Raw genomic sequence first — 12,179 nt, forward strand, 5'->3', positions numbered from 1 at the left:
GCCCGCCTTCGCCTTCCCTTTGGCCTGGGCTTTGGCAGCCTTGGTACCAATGGGACGTCTAAAAGTAGACGTAGGCGTGCCGGAACTCCCTTCCGGCTCAACGTTCAGATCCACAGGAGATGGGTCACTGCTCGTGTAATCGCCAGCGGCGGTGTTCTTCGACCGCTTCGGAGCCGAGGATCCAACCGGTATCCCTCCGTTGAACTTCCCCTTGTCCTTCAAGATCAGCCAAACATTGTACAGCTTGAACTGCCCGAACTGCCGTTGGTACTCGGAGAACGACTTGTTGAGGACATCCTCCATGCTCTCACCGCTAGCTCTTCCGTCCCTGTTCCTGTTGTAGATATAGCAGAAGTTGTTGATGTGGACTTTGATCCGATCCCAACACTTGCGCAGCTGAACCTTGGTCCGCTTGAACGCCCACTTCGGTTTCACCTCGTTGTAGCGTTCCTCAATGCGATCCCACATCCTGGCCGAAGTCTGGTTGTTGGAGGCTATCGAATCCTCCGCTACATCGACCCAACACTGAGCCACCTTCAGGTACTCATCCAACTCGTAGTCAGTACGCCCTGTTGCGTACTCCTCGTTCGGCTCGTCGTGTGGGAGTGGGACTGGGACCGATGGCGCCTTGTCTTTCCGCGCCATCTTCTTCCTCCCTTTCTTCGGCGGCGGCCGCACAGGGGCAGGAAGTTGCCCACAACTAGGCTCCATATCCTCAACCCGATACTCTTCGGTGCCAAAGAACGGATCGAAGTCAGAGTCGGAGACGAAAGTGGATCCTACAGATCCGGGCGTCTCAACCCGGTAGTCTTCGTGGCCGGGCCACCGGGCGCCGCCGCCTCCTCCAAACATCGGCATATCGTCGTCGACATTATTCGGGCTTGGGTATTGACTCGGATCCGTTGTTGAAAGTGTGGATATTGAGAGAATATAGAAGAGAAAGTGAAAGGTTTGGTGTGTGAAAAGTGAAGAAAATGGAGTATTTATAGTGATTTAAATTAGGGTTAAATAATTAAAATAAAATAAAAAAATCAGGCTCCGGCTCGGGCGCGCCTCTGGAATGGGCGCCCGATCTCACGCCCGATCGATCGGGCAGGCGATCGGTCGCGACCAAACTCTCGGTCGCGCTCGGGCGTGACCGAGGCCTGCAATGGATGCCCAACCACGCCCGAGCCCGATCTCGGCCGTTCGGGTGCGCGATCGGGCATTCATTGTGGATGCTCTTAATTAAGATCGTATTTTTGAGATTAATTTTTAATTATTCTTTTTGTAATACTTTAAATGAAGTAGTATTTCTTATTTGATGTACAATATAAAATTTTATGCAATTATGGTTTGTGAGTTATGTGTAGAGATAGTGATATTTTTATTTTAAAAAATGTCTTATTTAGAATGCGGCATTGTAAAAATGAATTTTATCATTTATCGTCGTGCTTTGTGAAAAATATAGTTACGATGTAAAACTTGATTTATTGCAGTTTCATAATTCATTTTTATTACTACTACTATTTGATTAGTTATATGAGAGCGCTTGATTGTAGTGCAAAATTAGAAGATTATACTTTTGAAGGAGTAACATTATTTAAATCTAATATAAATCGCATTGCAAAAATTAAACGTATTTCAATAAATTGAAAGACAAATCTTAATAAAAACTTTCTCCGTCCCAAAAAAAAATATGTGCACTTTCTATTTTTGTCCGTCCCATAAAAATATGTGCATTTCATTTTTAGAAACTTATCCCAATTTATTATCCCTGTAACTTATTACAACTTATACCACCATTAAACACTACTAATAATGTGGGTTTCACTATCTACTAACTCTACTTTAACTATCCTTTTCATCTTTTCTCCAATTTTACCAATTTATCTTAATTCCTGTGTCATATCAATGGCTCATATTTTACGAGACGAAGAGAATATATATATACGTAATGATTAAATTTCTAATTAAGATAAGGTATTTTCGTAGAAAATAAATATGAAACTTATGGGCTTTGTAGTAGTACATAAATATAATTGGAGGGCATGGGCGGGCCTAATGGCCAAAAATCATACCTGAAGAATTTTTTTGTTGCCCACTTGAAATAAATAGTTGTAAAAGAATTTAAGTAGAAAATTCATGTATCTACAACTCAAAATTGCCATGGTTACTCCACCTTAAGAATAAATATTTGTTCTTTTCTATCGTCTCTTTAACTTTGAATTGACAGAAAAATTGAGAGAACATAAACGTAGATCCATTGAATTCGTTTAGAAAACGATTTGATAACCTTCTACGCTTATTAAACATTTAAGATTGGTGAAAGAGGCTCTAATTTAAGTGTTTAACTAATAAATAGAATAATTATTTATTGGTGTAATATATGTATAATGGGATACACTTTTAAAATGTCCATTAGAAATGAACGTTTTCCTTTTTGGATTGTCCCAATTAAAATAAAACGTTTCCTAAAATAAAAACAACTCTATTTCTAGTTTTTTATTTCTCTTCATTAACTCACTAAACAACACTGCATAAAATTTCGTGCCAATTCTTATATGTTGCATATTTAATGGGACGGGTATATTTCTTCCGGTTCCGGTAATTGTATAACAAATTCTATTGCAACTTCTTTTGTTTATTTTTTTTTCTTCAATAACTCTTTTCCTTTAGTTTTATTAATAATTTAATTTAGAAAATCCTTTTTCCTTTAATTTTATTATTATTATTATTATTTTAATTTAGAAAGTCGATTATGCTTTCACTGTAATAACATGTGATTGCTCTATAATTCAAAAGGTTCAATAAGAAACCCAACATTTTATATATGCTTAATTTATTTCTAAAATAAAATATTATCTAGAGGGAACATCTTTTTTTGTCCACGAACTTTACCAAAGTATCATTTTAGGTCCGTGAACTTTGAAAATATCATTTCAAGGTATTGAGGGTATTTTCATTCATAAAAACTTGAAAATAGTAAAAAAGTACTTCGAATGATATTAACTCATAGTTGACGGACCTCAAATGATATTTTCAAAGTTCACAGACCTAAAATGATACTTTGACAAAGTTCGTGGACTAAAAAAGATGTTCCCTATATTATCTATTACAAAGCAGTCTATATGTTTGTGAAGGAAAAATTAAATCTAAAACTAACCTTTTTAACAAAGAATTCAAGTGAAATATAGGGAATTCTTTCTGTGGGATAAATAATTTTTTAAATAATCTTAATATTTGGTAAAATAATCATTTTAATATTTTAAGTAAATTATAGTAAGTCAAAATAAAATGGTTACGTTGAAAAAAAAAAAATCTAATAAGGTGTATACTTTTAAAATAAAACCCCAAACAAAGAATTCTCTATAGTCCACTTTAATTCTTTGTTAAAAATGTTATTAGATTTAATTTTTCCTTCGCAAACGTATATATTTCATTTTAGAAATAAATAAAGTATATATAAAATGTGTGGTTTCCTATTGAAAACATAGAGCATCAAACATCATCACGATGAAAGAATAATCGAGTTTCCAAAATAAAATACTTCCTCCGTCTCAGAATAAGAGTCACATTTTGGTATTTCAATAGGTCCTATAATAAGAGTCACATTTCACTTTTACCATGAATGGTAAGTAGGTCACACATACGCATACCACAAACCCAATTCACTCACATTTTATTATGAAATTAATATAAAAAAGTGGGCTTCATATTCTGCTAATTTTTTCAATTTACTATTTTTTATAGTATTTCTTAAAACTCGTGCACACACCAAATATGACTCTTATTGTGGGACGAAAGGAACAATAATAAAACTAAAGGAAAAATATGATGGAATTGTATGCATTTACGGAGATATATGTATGTAACAAACTTGTAAAATAATAATTGAACTAAAGGATAGAACGGTGCCGGTTTGAATGCACAGCACTACAGCACAGTCTGCTGTGGTAATGGTTGGGAGCTTTTTCTATAAAATCACTGTTTTGATTCTTCTCAATTCTTTTACCTCTACTATATCTTTTATTATAATCTCTTGTTTTTGTTTAAGATTTACTATTTAATAAACAATGACACATTACTGGTTTTCTTCACTGCTTTCATTCTCCATGTTTTTTATATCTCCATTTTCAATAATTTTTTATATCTCAATGGTTTATTGGTGTTTTCATCATAGTTAGAACTAATTAAATCATAGTTTTATTTTACAAACACACATAATATTTTACTTCTAATGAACCTTTTACTATTACAAAGTTTAGATTTTACCCGTTTGGTGTTAGTATATAATCAATCCTAATACAAAGTTCAGATTTTACTATTCTAATACTCATATTATACAAAGAAATAAATAAGTGAACAATAATTCAAATATATTAAAATCCAAAAATCTAAGGCAGAGTTTAAAATACAATAAAATTAGACCCCAGCAAGCGTAAAGCTCCATGGCGGACGCTACAGCGACAGAGACTAGAAAACTCCTGCTGGGAGTGTCTGCATCCGATCTTTGCGATGCATAATATACATAGAGCAATATGCAAAAGGGAAAGGAGCACATTTATGAGCACGTAATAGCTTCCTTTTGAGCAAGATTTGTGAGTGAATAGGCGAAACCAGGCATTTCTTCTTTGGAGCAATAACTTAGTTGTAATCATGCTTCATGATGCCTACTTCGTTATATGCTATGTGCAATAAAACAAAAACTTACATCCGAACTAGTCAACGTCTAAGAATATTTTGGTCATTGTTCATGTAACGTGATATGTATATGATGAAAAAACAAATTACATTATGGATATATCTTTAATACACCCAAACCAATCATTTTGAGTGAGTAATTGAGCTATGCATTTTAGGAGATAACAAGATGATACATAGCTTCCATGGACAAACAAAGAAAAAGAGGAATCTTTACCTATCGAAGCTTTGCATCACACCTGCCTCAACCTCATTGAGACAAGAAAGTTCAAGTAACATTTTGCAACTAATTCTCACTAAATATATTCAACCGTGTTAACAAATAAAGCTCAAGAACCAAGTGATATGTGAAGAACACTCTATTTCAGTCAACGACGAATATGATAGATAAAGGCATTCATTTAAGAAGAAGTTGAAATTACTTAGATGGACATAAAGTTCTCGTCCTTAGCCTTCTACAATCAACTCCAACTTTCTTCCTTCTATGTCCACAACAATAGTAATGTATTATTGTCTAATCTTATAGCTTTTTAGATATCACATGAGAGGCCGACAAACTTCGCCCTGATGTCTTACTTTGCTTTCATGAAAACAATGATAAACAATGTTGATAATGTAAAAGTGTTGCAGGAGAAAGGCAAATTGTACAAATATGTGGTAAGCAATGAAAGAGAGGTTGCTGAATTGTTTAAAAGGATCGATATAGTGGTGGCCACGGTTCGAAAACCGCCGGTTCCGATTCGTCAAAATCATGAACCGTAACCGGCCCGGATACCGGTTATCCGGTTCCGGTTTAACCGCCGGTTACCGCTGGTTCCGGTTCCGGTTACTAACCGCCGGTTTTTCACCGGTTCCGGTTCGGTTCCGGTTCGATTTTTTTTTTTTTTTAAATCTTAGAGTTATAACTTTTATTGCAATTCTATAGTAAAATCCAAAGAGAATCGATAACGATAAATAATTGCAATTTTATTGATTTGAAACTTTAAATGTAAATTTCTATAATACAATATTACAATTACAAGTTACAAAATACAACAATACTACAACTATACACTTGAATTTAAAATTTAAATAAAAAATTACAATTTAAAAAAAACATATTAAAAGTAAAGTTGAAACAATTAGAAAAAAAAAAGAAATAAAAGGAAAAGGACTTGAGCTCAACTTAAATTTAAAATTTAAGTTGAGGTGCCTACGTATCCTTAATGCTCAATTGCATTGAGGAATCAAAGTCCACGTAGTTCTCTTACCTTGCTTACCTTGTTGGTTGGCGGTTGACGACGGTTGGCCTTCATTCTCCACCTTCATCCTCGGTGTCGGTGAAGGTTTCCTCACTCTCTTCACGAGCATCCCAATCTGGTTCTTGCGCTCTCCTTGCAGCTTTTCCCCAATCATCAAGTAACATCACGGCTTCCATATTTCTCGCGGAGAGTTTGCTTCTTCTCACGTCCAAGACACATGCTCCAACACTGAAAGCGGACTCGACGGCTACAGTGGAAGCCGGGACTGCAAAGATCTCCTTAGCCATTGACGCAAGTATGGGATAATCTTTCTCATGTGTTCCCCACCACTCTAGGACGTCGATTTGGGCTGGTGTCGGACCTGCATCACTAAAAGTATGGTAGCGTGCTTCCAAATAAAAATCTAACTCGCTTACCGATCCCATTGAGGTGGACCTTGAACTTGAGCTTGTGCCGTTGCCGTATAAGTCGGCTAATTGTGATTGAGCATCGGGGTCATCATAAGCAAAACCAAAACCGCCGTATTGCTGCGGTTGAGGAGCATGTTGTGTACGTGGATGAATTTGGTGGGTACGGTTATACTTTTCTTCATATTCGGCAAAGAGAGTACGCAAACTACTTTCAAATTGAGCTTGAACAAGTGATCTATCAGGAATGGTTATTTCAAAAACTCTCGAGGTTTCATTATCATCAAAAGGCAAATTTTGAAGTGGACTAAGATCAATAGAACGCAAATTTTGATAATAGAAATCTAAGATCTTAGTTGTGCCAGCTAATTTCCATTTCGGATCCAAGCACTTAGCAATTAAAAACACAGTTGGAATTTCACTAAAATACTTCAACTATTTTTCAATCATATAAAATAAAACACACATTAACTCACGAGATCTAGCATTTTTCATGCATGTTTTAAAACCAAGTGATATATACATGCAATGCTCTAACACACGAACAGATGTGCAATAGTAAACACCCGATAATTCAACGGTAGCACTTTTGAAAGCTTTGAACAATTGACATAAACTCATGCTTTGGTCCCAACAATTAGGCGTAAGAACTATATCACCATAGGGATTAGTTCTAAAAAAATCGCACAAAGCATCTCTATGCTCCAAAGTAGAATTGAGGCAATCATATGTAGAGTTCCATCTAGTAGACACATCCATTATAAAGGTTGTATACCTGATGTTCCTGTTACGGCAATATTTTTTCCAAGCCTTGCCAAGCTTGAAATGGATCGCTCTAACTGCATTTCTAATAGGATCAACATGCTTTTGCCATAAAGAAAGCGCATCTTGTACACATAAGTTCAAAATATGACATACACATCTTTGATGAAAATACTTACCATCGATAATCGGAGAGCACGCATCAATCAAGTCGCTAATACTTGCAGTATTAGCAGTTGCATTATCAAAAGCAATAGAAAACACCTTATTGCATAATTGATATTCATTCAAAACTTGAATAATTAAAAAAGCAATTGCATTTGCAGTGTGTGGTGTAGGAAAATCTCTAAAAGCAATTAAATGTTTGTTCAAAAACCAACTATTGTCCATAAAGTGAACCGTAATTTCCATGTATGCATGCTTTTGGAAAGCGTCAGTCCATACATCAGAGCAAATATTCACTTTGTGTCCCAAGTTACTCAAATATCGTGATAAATCTTTTTTCATTTCAGTATATTGATTTTTGGTAGATCGTTGAATACTAGTTCTAGGTAGTCTTTTTGAGTTCAAATTATAACACTCTTTCATCAAATCTTCATAATCTTGATTATCATAAATACCAAAAGGAAGATGATGCATGGCAACAAATTTAACCATAACGTCAGTAGTATGCTTATGATCATATCTTAAAAGAGCGGAGGACGGCGTACCTGTTTGAGACGAACCGGAGGCGGAGCCATGGGCACTCGCACTTTGGAAGTTGAGTTGGGTTTGGCTAGCGGTATGCCCATATAGTTCGGGATGAATCGTCTGCATGTGACGGATGAGAGAGCCATATCCCCCGGACTTCTTGAATTTGTATTTTTTGGTGCAGTAGTTACAATATGCCATAAAAAATACCGGCACTTCATTAGCGGAAGAAACTATTGGGACCTTTTTGAAATGTTTCACAAATATATCAGATTTATATTTAGTTTTTTCTCCGCGGCCGTCTTGTGAAGGGGGGGAGGGGGACATTTCCTCATTTTCGTGGTCACCACCATCACTGTCCTCATTATCATTGTTCAGATTAACATTAACATCATCAATATCGTAATCATCGACCGAGATGTAATTATCAGCATCGGATTCGGCGCCAACCGCGCCATGACCACCCAATTGGGATAGTGCAATGGCTGCAGCTGCACGACGATCTTCTTCCATCTACAAATAGTATACGTAGTATGTACGAATTAGAATTTAGAAGATGATGAACATAGAAAAATCATGAACTCAAACTTATTAAGTTATGACTTTATGTATAAAAAAAATAATATGCAAAATATTTTATAACTTACTTGTAAGCGAACAGCCTCAGCATGGGAAACCTCCTCCAAAATTTCTCGACGAGTAGGTCGTCGTGATTTTCTCGGACGGGTAGATTGATCTTCTGCAATTCCTTTGCCCCGTCGATCACGGTCACCACCACCACGAGAAGAAGACATATTTTTTTTTTATAGTAATGTAGTTGAACAAGTTGTAAGTTGTAACTAATATGAAGTGCAAATTATGAAAATTGATGAACAACTTAAGTAAACAAGTAGAGAGCAAATTGAGAGAATGAGGTAGAGAATAGAGAATTGAAGATTGAGAGAGAAATCCTTGTTAACACAAGAATGGGGTGAGTAGAAGTGATGAAGAAGGGGGTATTTATAGATAAAAATGAGGGGAAAATCTGATATTAAAAAAAAAAAAAAAAATTTGAAATTCAAAATTTGAAACGGTCGGAAACCGCCGGTTTTCGGTCAGAAACCGGCGGTTTCCGACCCCTTTTCAGACCCTACGCCTGAACCCTAGACCCTACGCCTGAACCGGCGGGAACCGGCGGTTTTGTGTCAGGAACCGCCGGTTTTCTGACACAAACCGCCGGTTTCCGACACAAACCGGCGGTTAACCGTGCTTTTTCAGACCTACCCCCTGCAACCCTACGAACCTATCGGCGAACGGCTATTTTTCCGGTTAACCGGCGGTTCAGGCGTGTAACCGAACCGTAAGAACCGTGTAACCGGATTTCGAACCGGAACCGTCGTCCGGTTCCGGTTCTGGTTCCGAACCGCCGGTTAGAAACCGGCGGTTAACCGTCATCGATACTTGCAATTTAGCAACATCTTCATGATTGCAAAACAATATGTACAATGTCTTTCTCTTGACACATATTTACATCACTAGCATCGTTGATCAGCATATTAATGAAATTAAAGCAAGACATTAAGCTAAAGTCATAATTATCTCAGATGACATCTTAAATGCAATAACAATGGAAAAGAATACTTAGCTATTGTTGTTGATGAAGAAGATATGAAGGTTGAATTAAGAATAGAAGGCAAAGGAAAATAACATGATGTCCGTCAAGCACTTTGAACTCTACCATAAATGAATGTCATATGCTTTCAAATTCATCACCGACCTAGAAGAATTGTTCATCCCTTGTGAATCGATTCTTGAGCTTTATTTCCTACTCTTGGTTGATTATATTTGTTGATAATTAGTACAAAAGTATTTGAATATTCTTCGTCTTGTGGAGGGTGAGGTTAGGGGATGCAAAGGTTAGACTAGGTGAAGAGGTTCTTCTCCTCTACGTTTTCCATGGAAGTTATGTCATCCTATTATCTTAAAAAACACAATAGCTTAAAGACTTGCTCAGAAACGATATGTCTCGATGTATTAAAGAGAAGAGCATAATGGAACGTGATTCTCCAGCCTATACATATCTCGAAATACGAACAATATCCAAGACAATCAAGACGCTAACAAATAAAGTGGTAAGTTTCATTGCATTGCAAATAACATATGAGGAAGCAAGAGACACAAAGCATTATTTCAGCCAATTCCTTGCTGACATATCTTCAAGAGAACCTTATGTTTAAAAACCAGTCAAAACAGATTTAAAAAAGCATCTTATGCAATATGGAGTCTAGTGCTCTGAATAAAATCTCAACAAAGACAACTCTAACAATTTTTGAATTAAAGTTACAATTTTCCTATATTGTTTTAAATTAAAATTTTAGAAATAGAGCGAAATTTCCTATGATTATTTTATTCATCCAAATTTTATATAAGTTGCAATTACTTAACAACAGCGTTTCAAATGAAAATATAAACAATGTCTATTATCATCTGCTGAGATAAAAAAAAAATAACGGTCACCACATTTTTCCAATATCTGGTCCTCTGCTAGCACATCATCAACAGGTGGTTTTTCATTAAAGAAATCTCTGCAGGAAATTTTAAAATTGTCACTTTCAATATTAAAAAAAAAAAAATTGCTAATTTGATTCAGTAATAAAATCAACCTGGTTACATATTGAAATCCACACCCATTAACTCACCACACAAGAAATTATTAACATTTCAAGGCATAAACTTTCGGATTTGGAAAAAAATTATAATTTCCGACGAAATTAAAGTGTACTAATGGAAAATAAAGAATATATATAATTCCGGTTTAGATCTACGATTATTTTGCATATACATTTCAGATCTGGAAGTTAGAAGTATTTTCTCATTTTCGAGAATATCAGCTAACAAAATGAAACAACAATTGAAAAATAAACGTAATTTAGAGTTTAGATCTACTATTATTTCGTATTTTCAAACTGAAAAAGGATGGATAATTAGAAGTTTCGATCCATAATTTAGAGGGTTTCTGGATCTACATCATATAGTTATGGAGATCTGTTGAAATCCGCTATAAAAAAAACATGGTTTTTGGTTTAAGAAGTTGAGGTTACTCCACGAATCCATACTGAAATATGCAATGTTTTAGCATTTTTGAGAGATGAATAACGAGCAAAGTATATCTATTATTCTGAAAATAAAGAATTTGTGGAAGATAGGAAGAAAGAGAATAACCAATAATTCATCCAATTTGTCAATAGACGTTATAGTGGAGAAATTTTGTATGAGACAATTAAATAAATTGAGAGGTCCATATGTTGCCCAATAGTAGTATCGTGTAAGGTAGGATTGATAATGGAATATATATAGTTTTATTAGTTTTGTAGTAAGGTTTAATTTTTGAAAGATCGGATAGAACTGATACAATTAGAAAATGTTAGAGATCATTAGTAGACATTTATCAAGTCAATAGTGTTGTGATCATTGGAGATCCGCTTTACACAATAAAAATTAATGACTAAATCAAAATATTATCTTATACCCTCCATAATTTAAGGCTTTATTTTGACTCAAAGAAAGTGGGCCGAAAAAAATTAGTGAGACGTGTGTCTTGTTATAAATTTTGTGTAATGAGTTAATAGAAAGTGGGTCACACTCACCAAAAGTGAAAAAAACAAATGAATGTGGACATTATTTCGTAGACGGACCGAAATGACAAATATGAACATTTTTACTTTAATTATAACTATTTGAAATTCTAAAATATTTACTTTAATTGTAAAATTAAAATTGGAACTCAATTCCAAATCACATTTTTTTATGACAAAAAGTAGATTTGAAATTAAAACTCTAATTTTAAATTGAAACACACAATTCCATGGTATCAAACAATATTCCCCAATAAAATATAAACGTATGCAATCCTATCCTCTATTGCCAATTGCCATAGAGTATGATATTTTTATTGCATTCATGAATGATCAACATCGACACGACTTCATGATTGGCCATATTAAACAGCTCAAATATATTATTAATTGTCCATCACGTTTTTATTCATAAAAAGTGGAGTAGTATTAACTTGAAAGCACAAACCAAATTTTTATTAAGTAATGTATGGTTTATTAAAATGAACATTTTTATTCAATAAGTATCACCTTCCTAGTTATTTTAAATCAAAGCTATAAACTAACTATCTTCTGAATCTCCTTTTAATCTTTCTACATATTAATTGGCCAATTAAGTTTGAGTATTCTACATACATAGATGCAATATAAATATTAGTCATTGCATCGAACACTTGTAGTTATTGAGCATAGAACTTCATCAAAGAAATAACAATCAACAAAAGTCGCCATTTTATTTATATGAGTAAAGATAAATTAGCAAAAATTGTACAATACAATTACTCTTATATTTTAAATCGGTT

This window comes from Salvia hispanica, chromosome 3, assembly GCF_029641045.1.
Source record: "Salvia hispanica isolate PSC_SH4W2 chromosome 3, Shi_PSC_v1, whole genome shotgun sequence".
Taxonomy (NCBI): domain Eukaryota; kingdom Viridiplantae; phylum Streptophyta; class Magnoliopsida; order Lamiales; family Lamiaceae; genus Salvia; species Salvia hispanica.